Below are 16916 nucleotides of genomic sequence, written 5' to 3'. Positions count from 1 at the left end.
TAATACTTGCAGAACAACCCATCTGACCACAGTATAAACCAAACGTCCCAACAACCTTTTCCATTCTCCATCTTCTTCACTGCGTGTAGTGCTGCCAACTTCCCTTGGGTACATCCACAGCCTGAATCATACACTAAATCTTACTCTTGTACTCAAGGATTCAAGCCACCATTCTGGCTGTTGACACTAGTCAACATCTAACAGGATCTACCATTCATGCCTCCAAAAGACTTTTACTTTCAAGATGCCATCATCGAGTGATATTCACATTATTTCATGCAGCTAAAATCAGTCTCACTAACAAAAATGATAATGGCTCAGAATCCATATCGATCATATATCCACCCATCTACCTTGCCATCTCTCCACAATTTCCTTAATCCTTGAGAGCACCACTTGTTAGTGTGCTGCAGGAACTCATCCAAAATGCTTTAAGATCCCTAAATTAATCATGGAAGATTCACCTTCCCTTCCATCAGGGAAAATAAAAGCATGAAATTCAAGGGGAGGGCTGCAATCTATTCGGCTGATTGGCTGGAGGATGCTTTCTAACCCACACGTCCTGCTCAGTAACATTTCCAAATATTTTTGAGCAAGCTGAAAACAATTGTGTTGGAGGGGCAGAGAGGTCCTGCTAATACCCTATCGGTTTCACATTCTTAGGAGAGTTCCCAGCCCACCGATCTACCGCCCTATATCAGGCAATGAGCCTTCAGCTGGAAACTTTACCCTGGCTCTACCTATTGTCCAATGTTTTCCTTCCTGCCAGATGATTGGAATCGCACCAGTTGTTAATTTTACACCTGCTGTTTGTGAGAATATCCCTGGGTGACCTTTCCAACAGCAGCGAGCACGGGGGATTTCTTGGTGGCGAGATGCACATACATGCACACGGGACCAGACAGAAAAGGAACAGGAAGGGGCCTCCTGATGAATGATGAGGGATTAAAATAGCTCTTGCTGGGGCCATAATGGGATATTGGACAGCAGGAATGATGAAGCGGATGTTTGAAACAGAGTGAAGTGTCGATCTAAGCATGAAAGGCAAAATAGTGTTATCAGATCCCTTCCTCTTTCCAGCTCTTTCCTTGTGCCCAGTTGGCTGAGAAATGCCACCCCCAGAGCTTCTCAAAACACAATAATGTCTCCCTGAGATGCTGAAGCCAAGGTCTGGAAAGTCTGAAAACCTTTTCATTTGGGAATCCGGAAGGAATATCTGCTCTACAGCCCCATTCATCTCTTCCTTACCTTGGTGTAACCGACCTCAATGCCATCTCTGGAGGGTATTAATCACCCCAAGAGGGATGTGTCAGTACAGCCTGAACAGGAGAAGCCATTGGCTTCGCAGTCCTAAATTCTAGCTGGTCTGAGGAAGTCACAGGTGCTCAGATATCACTGTGACCAGCTTTAATACTCAGATTAGGTTAAACAGATCTAGCCCACATTAGAACTGCTGCATTAAGAACACTCTGGTTATTAAAAATGATTTATAGGACCAGAGATGGATCAGAGGAGAAAGTGGCCGTGGGCTGTAGTCAGGTCACCTCGACATTTCCTACAGCAAGGTGGTACTCGGCGCTGGAAAGTGGAGCTAGTACATATGTAGGAGCAGGAGGTGGCACATTTCGCTCTGAGAGAATACTGAATATTGGATAAATATCTCAACACAGTGGTGGATGTCTGCTGAGCGGCAACAGATGTTCGGGGACAGGCAAGCCTGACCCTTGCAGAGAAGAAATCACTAATGTGGGTATCAACAGGATTCTGCGTGTACGCTGCTCAGACACGGGCTCCATCCTTCCCAGCACAACAGTGACCATGTGCCAAGAAATCCCTCTCCCAGCGATCTCAACTCAGAATAACACACCCTTTCACTGGAGAATGGCTCTGGCTCAAGAACAGATTCTGTTCAGAGATGATGGGGCAAATCCCACTGTTTGCACAGCTCCTCTGCCTTCTAACCTGGCCAAGCACAATTCAAATGGAAAAAGCCCTTTCAGGTCTGAAGCCCAGGTCCAAACCAAGCTGGAAGAGCCTGGGGCAGCAGCCCCCAACTCTTGTACCTTGTCACGACAGGATAAGAGGACCCCATCCTGTTCCAGATACCATCTTGCAAGTGAAGCTCTCACTACATCTAAGCCAATGATCAGCCCCACTGTATCTTGTGCAAAACAGGAACCCTGAGAGGTGGCCGCCTCCCAAGCTGAAGAACAACATTCTGACAATCTAAACTCCTGCGGTAGTTTTAACACCAGAAGACATTGCTCACATCTTCTCATCAAGCGTGGAAGACAAGAGCATTTCTGCAGAAAGCCCGTCTGCAAGCACCGGGTGAATAATCTCAACAGGCATGTGACAAGCCTCTCAGAAGAAAGGATGTCCCTGACTAATCGGTTTGCTATGGTGTTCTTGTGATTCCTTCTTCTGCAACTTTCAGGCCAGCAAGCCACCACTTTCTAAATACTCTTGGCCAGGAGCTCACTCAAATTCACGGACAGCTGCAAATAGGATGATGCAGCGTGGGCAGCATCGGAAGTGGTCTCTGTGTCACGTATCTCCTAACCCCTGGAAACTAGGAGAACAATAGTTGTTATCCCAAAATAACAATCCCTCAGCTAAGTGAAACCCATCTTTGAAGGATCAGAGATGGCAGAAGAGCTTCTCGCTGCAGCCTCACAGATGTGCTAGCAGCCATCTGCATCTCTGGATTCAATCCTGTCTTTGGCCAGCTCAGTTTAGGAAAGGTTTTGTTTTCCTTGGGCTGTTTTTATCTACAGCCGCTTGACCGAGGCAGAGAGTTCAGCGGCAGCTGAATGCAACCCAGGCTCTCCCAAGTGCAAGTTCTCCAGTGAAACATCTGGTTACAAGGCAAGGTCAAGCGGGCCTGAAATGGGAGAGGGCCACAGGCTCCCTCCACAGAGATGCAGCCAGCTGGGAAAAGAACAGGCTTTTCTGGGCATGTTTGAGCATCTGGCTGGGAAAATGAAAAAGAGAGAAAGAAACAGATACTGCAAAAAAAGCCAGGGAACAAGAAGCTGGTTCAAGACCACCCTAGTTGCCACATGAATTGCTGAGTCTTATTTAGGAGGAATTCTAGTTATTTCCAAATAGACAGAAGGTCTCTTCAAGTCCCTCATTTATACATATTCACCAGTGGGTATATATGAATTTCCCTATTCCCCACTATCCTGGAATTACCTCAGATACATATCTCAGTCAGGAGACCTTCTTCCCACTCTGTTCTTTCTGTTATTTACCTCTCACAACTGCACTAGAGCTTGAAGGATAAAGACAGACCTGATCTGCAACCTTCACCTCATCAGCTCCTTAGGACAAGGACCACCCGGTTGCTGGTGCCCAAGTCAATGTCTGGTTGCAATAACAACACAAACAACAACGTTGTTCTTGAACAGTAGAGAGAGCTGCTGAGAACCAAAGAAACCATTCAAGAAGCCCGAAGAACGAATCTTTCTGCGCAGTCACAGCAGCAATCGAACATTTAGGATTTCCTTATTTTTTTTAAAAAAAAAGCCACATTCCTCTGAACAAGAATCAGAAAAACCCTCTTGTGAAGCCAATGACCAACCATGCACACAGAAAAACCTAAGAGAGAAAGCTTAACCTGGAGACACAGTGGGAACAGCTTGGCAAACTGGGATTGATTCATGGACCACCAAAAAAACAGTAGAAAATACTAAATTACAGTGTTCCTACAGCATAAGCTGACCTGCCATAATAACAGTAATCCTTAGAACACTATTTTCAGTGAGAAATAAGTGAAGAATAATTGTCTGAGCATGGGACCAAGCACTGTTTCTGAGCTCTGATGCTTCCTACTTTAGGGACCTTCACTAAATCTCTCAACCTTTTTGTGCTTGAGCATCCTTCTCTAAAAGGATAAGGACCACAGCAGTCCCTCACCTACTCCACCAGGTAATGAATGATTCAGATAATTCTCATCGACCTCTTCAAGTCCTATACACGATATCCGATGTGTCATGCAGCAGTTCCCATCAGCCAAAAAGCTATTGGCTCCTAATGGGGCTGAGTTTCAAGGGTGATGGGCAGGGCAGAGCCTGTGGCAGGACCTCTGAAACCTTTTCCTCTGGTATCTCTGTCCAAGCTGGGGCTGGTTTGCAGAAGGATCCACTTTCCTGCGGAGGGAAGCAGGAGGGACTGGGGACAGCGTGTGCTGAGTGTGTGGCTGCCACCGCACCCGGTCATGCTGGAATCCGGATGTCAGGGGCAGAAGCATCTTTTGAGGCACAAGCACATCAGCTGCTGCCTTCATGCACCAGAAATAAAGGACTCCAAATCCGAACCTGGAAGCCAACCAAAATACCAGAAGACCCATCCTGGTTCTCATGTGCATAATCTGATGCCTAATTTGCACGCAATGCTTGTGTATCTTAATCCCAGCTTTCCAGAGGATGCTGTCCTATCGCTGATCCCAGCAGCAGATGGACTACATCTGCCCAAATGAAAACCACCGTTTCACCCTACTCATATTTTTTCCCACCACACTGCTGGATGCAGCTGTTACCCAGCCCCTGCCTTATGCAGCCTTTGGTCTGAATGCGGAGATTTTCTTTCCCAAGCACGTTACCATTTCAGTCGCCCTTCAGGCTGCCTGGACACAAGCAAGATCTGATATGGAATCAGTGTGCTCCAACAAACACAACTCAAACTTCTGAACACATAGTACTGGCTAGAGTTTGTCTGGCTTGGAGTACAGACCCTGTGCAAAAACTCTCAGTTATTCATAACAGTCTGTTATATCCCCATGCACAGAATCATAGAATCATTTTGGTTAGAAGAGACCCTTAAGATCATTGTGTCCAACCATAACCTAAATCTAGCACTAAACCATGTCCCTAAGAGCTTTATCTATATGTCTGTTCAACCCTCCAGGGATGGTGACTCCAGCACTGCCCTGGGCAGCCTGTTCCAATGCCCCACAGCCCTTTGGGGAAGAAATTGTTCCCCAGATCCAACCTCAACCTCCCCTGGCACAACTTGAGGCCGTTTCCTCTGGTCCTGGCGCTTGTTCCTGGGGAGCAGAGCCCGACCCCCCTGGCTCCAAGCTCCTTTCAGGCAGTTCAGAGATCAGAAGGTCTCCCCTCAGCTCCTGTTCTCCAGCTGAACCCCCCAGGTCCCTCAGCCGCTCCATCACACTTGTGCTCCAGCCCCTCGCCAGCTCCGTTCCCTTCTCTCAACTCGCTCCAGCACCTCAAGGTCTTTCTTGTCGTGAGGGACCCAAAACTGACCCCAGGATTCAAGGTTTGGCCTCAGCAGTGCCCAGGACAGGGTGACGGTCACTGCCGTGGTCCTGCTGGCCACATTGATGCTGATCCATTTTCACGGGCTGGGATTGCACTGCTGGACTGGCACCCCTTAGATTGCACTGAGCAAAATCCTGAACCATGGAAAACAGCCTTAAAACTTGTTCCCTTTCTCGTTATTCACAGCAGGGATAAGTGAGGCCTCATCTATAATCACCTAAAAACATCACATGATTCATGCTCTCGCAGTTCAACAGCTGAGCACGCTGCAGGATACACAGCAACATACATTGGTGATGCACCATTACACACTTTCCCGTTGCAAGCCCTGTTGAAATGCTGCCATCAAATTATTTCAACTGATCAAAGTAGGAAAAAAAATAGAATATTAAAGCCCCAGATAACAAATTAATAAGAATAAAAGCATGTAGGTGAGAATTAAGAAGGCATTAACATTCTGATGGCATCTGCTGCCTAAATTAAACTACAGGGGAAAAAAATGAGTTCAGCTGACGCTCAGGATCAGGACAAATAGTTCTCAAATGGAAATTACAGTTTTGAAAATTATGCACCAAAAAAGGATCCAATTTAGGACATTTCTGATTTGTGAAGTTCTTTCTCCAGGTGGGGATCGCAGGCTTGACTGGAGGGCTGGCAACACGACTGGCGGGATGCTGGAGCTGCTCCGTTCCTGCATCCCGCAGCAGGACCGAACCGGCCCATTGCCCAGCTGGGCCAGCATCTTGTCACCTCTCCGGTCCCTCCGGGACTCTGTCCCCTTTTGGAATTGGACCATATGGACATGGTGTGCTGTGTGTTTCATTCATGCAGACACCGACATGGAAAAGGAGGAGGAATTAGGCCTGGATTTTCAAAGGTGCTCAGTGTTAAATTATGTGGATAACTGCGTCCGTAATGTACAGGAGCAGTTACTGTGACAACTAATAGTGAGCGTCAGAAGTAGCCAGTTGAGCATGTAATGACCTGAGTTATATGCACCATCATGTCTCCTCGACACACCAAATTAGGTGCGCGTACACATTTTGCATGCCCCAAAGCTCTTTTGCCTCAGCAAAGAGCCTAAATTGCACAGCACAAGCCCGACCTCCGCAGCCCAGTGCCGCACAGACAGTTCATGCGATGCAAAGAGCTGGCACCAGCTCCACGGCCCAGGTTGGAATGGATCCTCAGACAGCTAATTAATTTTTACCGCTCCTTTGTGAACTGTAAATTACCCTTCATTTCCTAGATTTCTGTCCCATTTTTCGCCTGCCTTTCTCTAGTGAAGCAGTAAAAAGGGAAAAGCGCCAGTGATGGGCTCTCATTGTGATAAAAGCAGCCACGACTCGCTCGCACTTTGAGCGATGCTCTGCTTCTGACCAGAATACAAAGGCAATTGGGTTTCAAGAAACTGTCCAAAGATAATGAGTTTTCCTGGAGATGGGAGGATACGAGGAATATTTTTTAAAAAAGAAGGGCAGGAGGGGTGTCTGGTTTTGTAGGACAAACAGAAACAAGTTCCTCTCTTGCAGAGGGTTAAACCCAAGATAACTAATTTTCACTTAGGGACCGAGTTCATCAGTATTGCCTGCACAAGAGCAGAGGGAAACTGCTTACAACGCTGAACCACTAACAGCCTCCCCGTCTCAATCAGACAGCAAAGAAGAGCCTCTCTCCGAGAAAAAGTGACCTTCAGACCACACACACACCCGGAGCCTTTGGAGAGCAGCCCCTGAGCAAACGGTGTCAGAACAAAGATGGGCGGATTTGTTTTCAATATTACCGTGACTCTGTTCAAAGAGTAAAACTGCTGATTCTGTTGAATCCAGATAGCAACACCCTGCCAAGGAAAGACCTACTAGTATAGGATATAGCAAGCAACAAGGATGAGAGGAAACAGCCTTGGATATTGGGAACAATTTCTGCATTAAAGGGCTGTGGGGCATTGGAACAGGCTGCCCAGGGCAGTGCTGGAGTCACCATCCCTGGAGGGGTTGAACAGATGAGGTTCTTAGGGACATGGGGCAGTGCCAGGGGTGGGTTATGGTTGGACTCGATGATCTTGAGGGTCTTTTCCAACCAAAATGATTCTAGGGTTGTATGATTCTATATACAAACCTGCCAAGACATGGTTCAAGTGTATGTTCTATGCTGCTGCCACTGTCATCCAAACCTGCACCTTCAGCCACACACCTGCTGGAGGCAGAAGTAGCTGCAGGGAAGTAATCATAACACACCCGAGATAAACTTTGCATGGGCTCTGCTGAAATTCAGGACAGCTTCAGCATGGTGAGAATCACTTCACCCCTGTGTCAGGACACGAATATTTGCATTAAATCTGAGGATAAGGTATTACCGGAATTTTCATGTGGTTGCATCTACCAAATGCCCCTTGAAAAGCCACAGCCACAAGAACATATGGAAGATCTCCAGGTCCATGCTGTTGGGATGTTGCAGGAATGAGAACACAGCATTGCTGGGGTGCCTTTACGGGGCCTTCAGCATATTATAGCCTTACATTGCAAAACATCACATTCCTCAGCTCTGACGGACCCTCTTTTATCTCAGCTGCAGAGTCCTGAGTTGAAATCTCTGCCAGATGACTGTGCACAGCGAGTTAACGGCCACAAAACCCGAGCTGCTCTTACCCATCGCATCAATGACGTTACCACATTCAGCCCATATTTACTACAGTTACAAACTGATTCAGAGAAACCCGGAGTACAGGATTAATCATTTCTCTTGGGATGTTGAAAATGGATACCAGAACGGACTTCCAAATTAGGCATCTAAAAGTCCTGCATCTCCCCGGAGAGCCCCATTACATCTCCCGCTCGTTCTAATGGAATCTATAGTATGTGAGCACGGCTTTGCATCCCACAAGCCCTCCCTGCGTAATTAGCCCCAGCTCAAATTGCTGCTTTCTGTAATGGCTGGAGAACCGCTTTCTTCAGGCTACTGAGACGTGAAGAGGAAATGTTTATTGCAAAATGCAAGTCAACCACCGGCAGTGGGTCTGGGCCGTGGTGGAGGGATACAGAAATCGCTTCTTCTCTTTTTTTTTCATATTTTTTTTTTTCTCAGAAATAGAACTCACTAAAAATAGCAGTTCCTCAGGAACAAGACTGCCTGAAAATAGCTGTTTCTCAGGAGCAGGGCTGGCTGCTTCTGAAAGAAGTAGCTATTAATGTATAATTGTCCCTGAGGCTGGTTTCTGAGAAAATGCTGTACATACAGAGGGCTGTACAGAGATACGTTCGAAGGCAGGAAAAGCAGGCACCCCTCTCTTGTCAGAGGTCCCGTAAACTCCAAGCGTGTTTGGTTCTCTAATCTTACACACACTTGGATGCATCACAGCACTGGGAGGTATTTTCCTCTGTATTGGTTAGAGCAGCACTCTGGGATGCTCTTATTATCTAGACCACTAAATCACAGAATCATTCGTGTTAGAAGAGACCCTTAAGATCGAGTCCAACCATAAAAATGACAAAGCCTCCATCAGCTCCAGCCAAACCTACATGGATTATCCTCCCAGGACTGGGAGAGCTTTACAAGCAAGAGGCAGCTTTGAAACTCCAGCACTCTCCTTGCACAGAAGGTCCAAAAACTTTGTTGAATTGCAGGTTGTGCAATCTACTTCCAATTTCCTGCTCTACTCAGCACTTAGAGTTTTCTCACGCAGATGCTACAGGGCAATAAATCTTGTGAAGAATGGCCCTACATTTCTCCCACTGTGGTGTTGCTTTATAATGAGGAAAGACAAATTGCTTGGGAGATTGGTTGATTGGTTGGTTATTCCCTAAAATGTCTCACTCATCCTTCTCATCTCACCATGGGTTCAACAGCTCATTTCTTCTGCCTTCTTTTTCCTTCCCAGCACAGCCAGGCAATATCTGCAGAGGCCGTTCTCCTCCTCTTCTTCTCCCCTTTAAAGAAAACTCCAGCTGACCAAAAGAAGCAGAGATTATAAAAAGTCCAAAAGAGGCCAATTTTGCAAAGCAGCAACTTGAAGGAAATGGTCGCGCAGATGAAGTACCGGGGGCTCCAACCGTTCCAGTCTCTGCAGAGAGCACCTTTGGATCCCAAGGGCTGGGTTGTGTCACCATGGGATGGAAATCTATCAGCTGCTTCTTCCAGCCTCTGCTTTAGTGCTTCTTCAAGTCGTATCTCTCCTCTGTTCGTTGGTGATTTAGAACTTCAGCATTCCCATAACAGAAGCAGCCTTCTGGAGGAAGCGCATGGCTCAAGCGCTAGCCACCATGCAGCCCAAGGCAGTTCTTTTAGCTCAAGAAATAGCTTTCTTTTATTCTTCCTTGACCGAATCTCAGCAGAAGAAACAGCGCTCTGCTTGCAATTACAGCAGGCTGCAATTTTCATTACGGAAACTACCTTTAGTTCTGCGAGTAGGCTTACATCATGGTGCATAACACAGACAGACATACCCAGACTTCATTTTAACCTCGTTTCCTCGGGAGGGAGGGCCAGAGAAGCTGCAGCCAGGCTGATTTCAGGCACCCACAGCTGCAGGAAACTTGTAAAACACAAAATATACGGTGCCAGAACTCTGGTGCCTGACGTGGCCAGGCAAACCAGAGCAGGTGTACAGACCCCTGCCAGGCAGCCGGGACATCCAGCCACACCGCTAACTCACCCTTCCCTTCCCTATTGCAGAGCGGTATTGTTAGGTAATCTAGACCACATACATAAAGGGAAAGATTTATAAAAGACCGATGCATACATATACTCCTTGCCTTTTTATTTTGGTAAAAGTTTTGAAAAACGCCTTGGGACCCTCAAAACAAATAGCCCTTGAAAGACAAAGCGCTTGGCAACAGTTCCGTTTGATAGCAGCAGGGTGAGGATTTTTTTGCAGCTCAGATCGGTTTGATTAAACAAGCATTTTGTTGCAGCCGTCACGCGGTGCTCATTAAAAAGTACTCTACATTTGTGTAGCATTCATCATCCAAGAATCTCATCATGTTTTACGAAATGTAATTAATTAAACTCAACAACTCCCCTCGGAGAGGAATAAGGAAAATGGAGAGTTGCCTTAATCCATCACCGAAATGCAGCAGACACTGGGTTCGAGGGGAGCAGCTGCTCAGCAACACACGGCAGCGCTGGGACAAGAAAGGAAGATCTCCAGGCAAAGTCATCCGGGGAATGCACTACACACCTTGTGTTTGCCTGAATTCTGCACTTCCACTATAGGTTAAATCCTAATTTTTGCAGAAAAGAGGATGATTTTTCTCCCCTGCCTCACACCCCAGGTTTATATCTGATAAACCCAGCAGCACAGCATGTCTTGTCTCTGCAAGAAATATTCCATTTCCTGAATCCCCAGCACTGTTAAAGACCAGGGGCAGCCACGACCCTGACGAGAACCGAGGGAAGCAGAAGATATAAAGCGACACAGCCACAAAATTGCATCTCACAGCACCGGAATGCTGTGCAAGCTGGTGCTTAAAGTGGAGGGAGGGTAAAGTCCCCTTAATCCCTCGCGTACTTCCCTCTCCCCTCCCCATCAGTAAATCCACACCTGTTAAAGGTCACCCTGAAATAAAATATATTTATACTTCCTGCTGCAGCTTGGCTGCCCCATCCCTGTCCCTGCGGTCCCCCCCGTTCACGCTGCGGGGCAGGACAGGATGAGCAAAGGGGGAGCCCATGGGTGCTGCTCGAACGTCAGAGGCGCGGGGCTGAAATCTCACCCGACTCTTCGCTGATCTTTAGAGGGAAATGTCTTTCTCACCCTGGCTTTAAGCTCTTTTCTTGCCAAGTATATAGGATACCATGGCCGCTGGGCAAGCCTGATTAGATGGAGCTGTTATCCCACTTTCGCTACCTTGCAAAAAGCTTGAATTTGATCCGGGGCAAAGTTGGGGAGGGGGTGCAAAGCATCGCTCGTTTGTGAGTGAAGTATGACAATAAAAAGTCAGTTGCGTGCTGGGGGAGGATGATGTGAATAAACATGTATGCATCCACACTGCACCACGGAGAAACACGGGGAAAAAGGAGAACAAATGGAGGAGCAGGTGTTTTACCAAATCACTCACTAACTAATCAAACATAGCCCTGAATCCTGCAATGGTGATCTACTGGTTGGAGCAAGAGGTACAATCTGAATCCTTGGGTGTGCGATTCCCAAACTGGAAAGCCTGGGTTATATATGTAGGGAGAGACAAAGTGCTGGTGGGGGCTGAGCTGTGGCTCCCCCATCCCAGCCCCACAAACCTCCTGAGTCTTTTCGGTCTTCTAAGAAGATACCGAGCTCACCCACTGGTGAAAAAAATGAGGTCCAAACGAAAGAGTAGTTAGTGCTTCTTGGCTCCTGAGCACTTCCCTCAGTCTGATGAAAGGAGGTTGGAGCATGGAGAGGGTTGGTCTCTTCTCCCAAGGAACAAGTGACAGAATGAGAGGAAACAGCTTCAAGTTGCGCCAGGGGAGGTTGAAGTTGGATCTTGGAACAATTTCTTCCCCAAAGGGCTGTGGGGCATTGGAACAGGCTGCCCAGGGCAGTGCTGGAGTCACCATCCCTGGAGGGGTTGAGCAGACACAGATGAGGTTCTCAGGGACATGGGGCAGTGCTGGGGTTGGGAACGGTTGGACTCTGTGATCTTGAGGGTCTTTTCCAACCAAAATGATTCAGTGATTCTGTGTTTTCTCAGTATCACAGGTTAAGTGACCTGCAGAAAGCAACAGCAACGGGCATCTTCACAGGGCTGTGCAAGTGATAACATCCCAAATGGACACACTGATAAGATGGGATCCACCACATTGACCTTCCCCAGCTTGGGAATGCAGATCTGCTTCCACAGCTGGAAAACATGTTCAAATCTGCCCGTCTGGACTGATACTACCATGGCTTTCCCAGTGGGTACGTGTCTTACCACATTTTAGTATGAAGAAACTGGTTTTTGCTGGTCCTTGGTTTTATTTTCTGTTTGTCTAAGGGAAGCAGGCAGTCTCAGGTACAGCTGTTGCTGCAGCACGTTTAGCTTAGAGAAAATTCCTGCTTTGGTTTTGCAAGTGTTTTAAATTAACGTAAATTATTTTACTGCACTTTACTACTGATAGGGTGTAATTATCTCCCCACAGGTATATATTTAGCTAACCAGCAGGCTGATCAAAAACCTACAAAATAAGGTACTTTTGCAACTGACACCAGGCACAAGGAAAGGCCAAGCAGGATGGGACCAGGAGGGAGGAATTCCCCCTCCCCCGTCCTAAACACGGGGCTCAAATTTCTCTGCTTGAAAAGATAATCATAACATTACCTTACGCATTTTATCAGAGCAGCACGAAAATGCACCGATACTCAAGTGGTGTGGAGGAGAGCAGAACTGTGTACATGCTAAACCACTAATCATTGGTAAGCGATCTCCTTTGTAAAGTGTTTTGAGGTTGACTAAGGAAAACGGCTGTGCAATAACACAGAGCGAGCCATCTGCTTACAATCAGAGGTTAATTCTCTCAACTGCTTTTGCTGGGTCCATCCCCAGGTATTATTATCATCTCTGCAAGGCACTTCAACGCTTTCCTGAGGAAGTCTGGTCGTGGAAGAGATTCCAAAGTCCGCTCCCCTTTCTCATCCGATTCAGCTCGGGAGTCTGGTTTCCACTTATGAGCACATTTTTTGGATGAATGAGGTTGAGACCTACACAGGGCAGCTGCACTGCTCTCAGCACATCCAGCTGCTCACACAAGCAAAAAATCACAGATTGGATCCAGCTACCTGGGACCATAACTTTTCTCCCAAATTACCGGTTGATACAATATCCACCTCTCCATTGAACTTCTGCAAGTGCTGGTAGCTCATGATTTCTTTCTCCTCGATGTCTGTGGCCGCTCAACTTGTGCTGGTGGGAAAACATCAGATTGAAATAAGTGTTTAGGAGCCAAGAAGCATCTTACGCCAAGCCACACGTTTCAGAACCTTATCTGTCCACTTGGGCAGGTTTGAGCCTTTATTAAAAGCAGTGGGTGCTTTGTCATGATCAGTTAGGTAAATCCTCGTCTCTTGACCTTCTTGAAGGCCGCTCTGTGCTGCTTTACACACCGACGGATGTCGTGTCTGCACATCACCGTAGTGTCACCCACCCCAGGCCTCGGTGAGACCCCAAGTCTTCAAAGGGTGGCACAGAGAATGACAAAATGAGCCCAGCCTCTAAGATGCTACAGTTGGAAGGAGGTTGTGTGATGCTTTTTCCTTCTTTTCAGCACCTTCAATGAAGAGCATTATTTAACTTTTCAGTCCATAACAAAACCTTCAGACCAAAAGCTGCAATGTTATGTGTTACAGCCGCTACCGGAAAAAGGAAACTTCTATCTATCAACATCTCTTGCAAAATACTCGGGGTGTTCTGAATGATGCACTCCCTATTATTTCCATGCCATTACTTATAAACTTCACAGCGTTTTCTAGAGGAGGCTTCAGTAAGATGAAAACCTCAGGGCAACACTCCATTAGGCTTTTATTTTTATAGGTTGGGTTAAACCTTCTTGAAACTGGTAGGTTTAACTGCATTCTTTTATTTCGAGTAGCTGAAGGAGATATTAAATGTATTTCCACCCACAATGCAAAATTGCTCAAGTACCTGAAGGCTCTGGGAGGACAGTTTTGGGCAGGATATGAAAAGAAGGTTACGTGTGGATGGACAATACAGTTCAGGTGGAAGAGGAGACAGAAAGACAGAGGATGGAAACAGGCGGGGAACGGAAACTTCAAACAGCCTGAACAATCATTGATAGAAAACCTGGACTGAACACAAGAAACAGGGATTTGGGGTCACGCTGCTGCCTGGAGCAGGTCTGCAGCAAGGAAAACCGGCGTTCAGACGCACGATGGCTTCTGCACTCAGGAAGGACGGGCGGTGAGGACGCTTGGAAGCGAACAGAAACATCAGAAATACCTTTCTTCATCATTTCTCCACCAGCCCAACAAGACGCTGAATTTTGGCCAGCAGCAGGCAAAGGGAGGAAATGTGTCCTGCAAAACCTCCAGCACATCGGGACCGTTTAACTCATCCTGCTGGGTTCAGGATTAAGATGGCACAAAAACAACAGAACTGTTCTTCTCTTACACTACCAGGTCAAGGTTTAGGTCACTGCTGTCTCTATTGCAATGGAGATTTATCCTTGTTATGCCCTCTCATTCCTACCTTAACAAATTAAATCTCCCCAGCCCTTGCTATAAGAAGTCTGAGCGACTCCACGTGCTCTTCTGCTTTGCAGGGAACTCCTTAAAAAAAGGCACCTGCCGCTGGCTTTTTTCCTGGTGGTGAATTAATCTGCCTTGCATGAGTAATCCTGTTTAAAACAACAGGTTGCCTTGCAAGAATGAGGGAAGTTTGAAGCACGTTTCTATGCAAGTGCTGTAAAAAGGCCACACTGCAGTTCATCAGGGGATACTTCAGCAATAAAATGACAGTTACTGGCAAAGTCCAATAATAAAACAAACGCTAATTTAATAAGGCGATTTTAAACCCATTTAACAGGGACTAAATTTGGAACCCTCTCCCCAAGCGATCAGGTGCACTATGCTTTCGTGATCCTACTTTCTGTTAATAAGAAGAAAAAACAAACAAACAAAGGAACAAAACAAAAAGCAGGCAGTAATCTATTCCTTCTGCTTTTCATGTTATGAGAGAGCACTGTTCAATGTAAATAAATTAATGTCAGTAAAATAGAGGGTGAAGCTGTACATGGAGAGCAGCCTCTGAGTAAGACGCGTTCCAGGTACCGTATCTGGAGACAACAGAGGTCCCTGTGCCTCGACTCATTTAATACCAGGTAACACAAACCTGATCGTTTATAACACAGGAATCCTGCAGTGGCTGGAGGAAGGAGTGTGGAACAAGACTGGGACATAAGAGAAGTAAAAGCTGTAGAGATTAGTGTTTCTGTTGCCCTGTGGGCCCCCTTCAGCATCCTTGATTTCATCTTTATCACCTCCGATCCATTCGAACAGCCCGCTATGGGATGGAGATTTAATTTCCAGGGAAACCGGGGTCCTGGCCGAGCTGTCGGAAGCCGATGGCTGCTCCCGCGTTACTGCTGCATCACTTCGCTTTCCAGATTCAGCACCATCAACAACAACAAAACCCGACACTGTTTTATGAACCTGAATGACAGGATTTAAAGCCTCTAGAGGTCAGGCTGCTGGAGAGCATCTTCCCCGCAGCTGCGTTCTGCTAAGTGCGAGTGACACCTCCTGGAGTCCTGTCCCCTGTAAGCCACCTTGTCCCACCACAGCCAGCCCTGCAGGTGTTCTACCTGCCCAGGGTGGCACTTCTGGGGGCCTGCGGGTGCTAAACCCCCAGAAATGGAACCTGAAAGAAATCTGGGTGGCTCTTTCCTATTGCAGGAAGGCAGAAGTTGTCTTTATGTGCACATGACCTCTTTCACCGCTCTGGTTACGCAGGTTTATTTCCACCACATACCAAGGCCCAGCCTCTCCTTTTGCCTTTGCCATCCATACAGAGGAGCTGTAATAAAACACAGTATATTTCCACAAGGAGAAACCCCAAGTGGGCACTGAAATGGGCCCACACAATACGTTATTCATCTGCCACCTAATCCCTGTGAAAAATACAGCCTAACAATCCTCCTCTTGCCTGGAAGCCACTTGAGAAGACAACAGGAGAGGGCAGGTGACCCCTGGAAGAGGTCTGAGAAGCCCTCACTTCTTACATTACAATATAAGCTCACAAATTTAAATGTATGTTGCAGCGTGTACTGTCTGTGAATGCATATTCACAGTGTTAAAGAGTTGCAGTGTCTTCAGAGCACACTGGAAATGGTCCACACGTGGGACAGCAGCCCCCAGCGGACTGATGAGCCTTGTGATGATGCTGATGAAAGACTTGTGAATTTTTCTCTCAGTTCTTTTCAGAGTCTTCACCTCCGCAGCCCTGGCAAGCGCTGGCACCGGACACCTGGCAGCGGGGATGGTGCCAGGTGTGGGCAGGGCCTGGACAGCGCAGGACACCCCGCACGAGCCATCCAGTGTCACCGGGCCAGCATCTCCTGACGAGGGTCCTGAGCACTGAGGAGGCTTGTGGGAGTGGGACAGGGAGGGAAAACCCCCCAGGCTGCTCCAGCCCCACAGGCTGCCGTGCTGGCAGGGCCCCCGGCCCCAGAATCACAGACTCATTTGGGTTGGAAAAGTATATTATATTATATTATATTATATTATATTATATTATATTATATTATATTATATTATATTATATTATATTAATATATTACCTGACATGAACAGTCTGAAACAACCATTAGTGTGTTATCCCTTGCTGGTCCTGACCAACAGGTATCACAACATTCAACAGAGTTAAAACACACATTTAGTAGCCCTGCTAGAAAATTTCAGCAAACTCTGAGTCTCCTGAGACTGTGTCAGATTATCAGACTGAAGGAAAAGGTTTAGAGACCAGGCCACGGGTATACCCAAAGATTCATTCTCCCTGCCACCAAAACGCCTCATCTATCAAAAGTGAATGAAAAAAATAAGCATAGAATCATTTTGGTTGGAAAAGACCCTCAAGATCATCAAGTCCAACTGTTCTCCCACCCCTGGCACTGACTCATGTCCTGAGAACCTCATCTCCATCTGTTCACTACTCCAGGGACGGT

Source organism: Nesoenas mayeri (genome assembly GCF_963082525.1).
Source record: "Nesoenas mayeri genome assembly, chromosome: 15".
Classification (NCBI taxonomy): Eukaryota; Metazoa; Chordata; class Aves; order Columbiformes; family Columbidae; genus Nesoenas; species Nesoenas mayeri.
Note: the sequence above shows the minus strand (reverse complement) of the source record.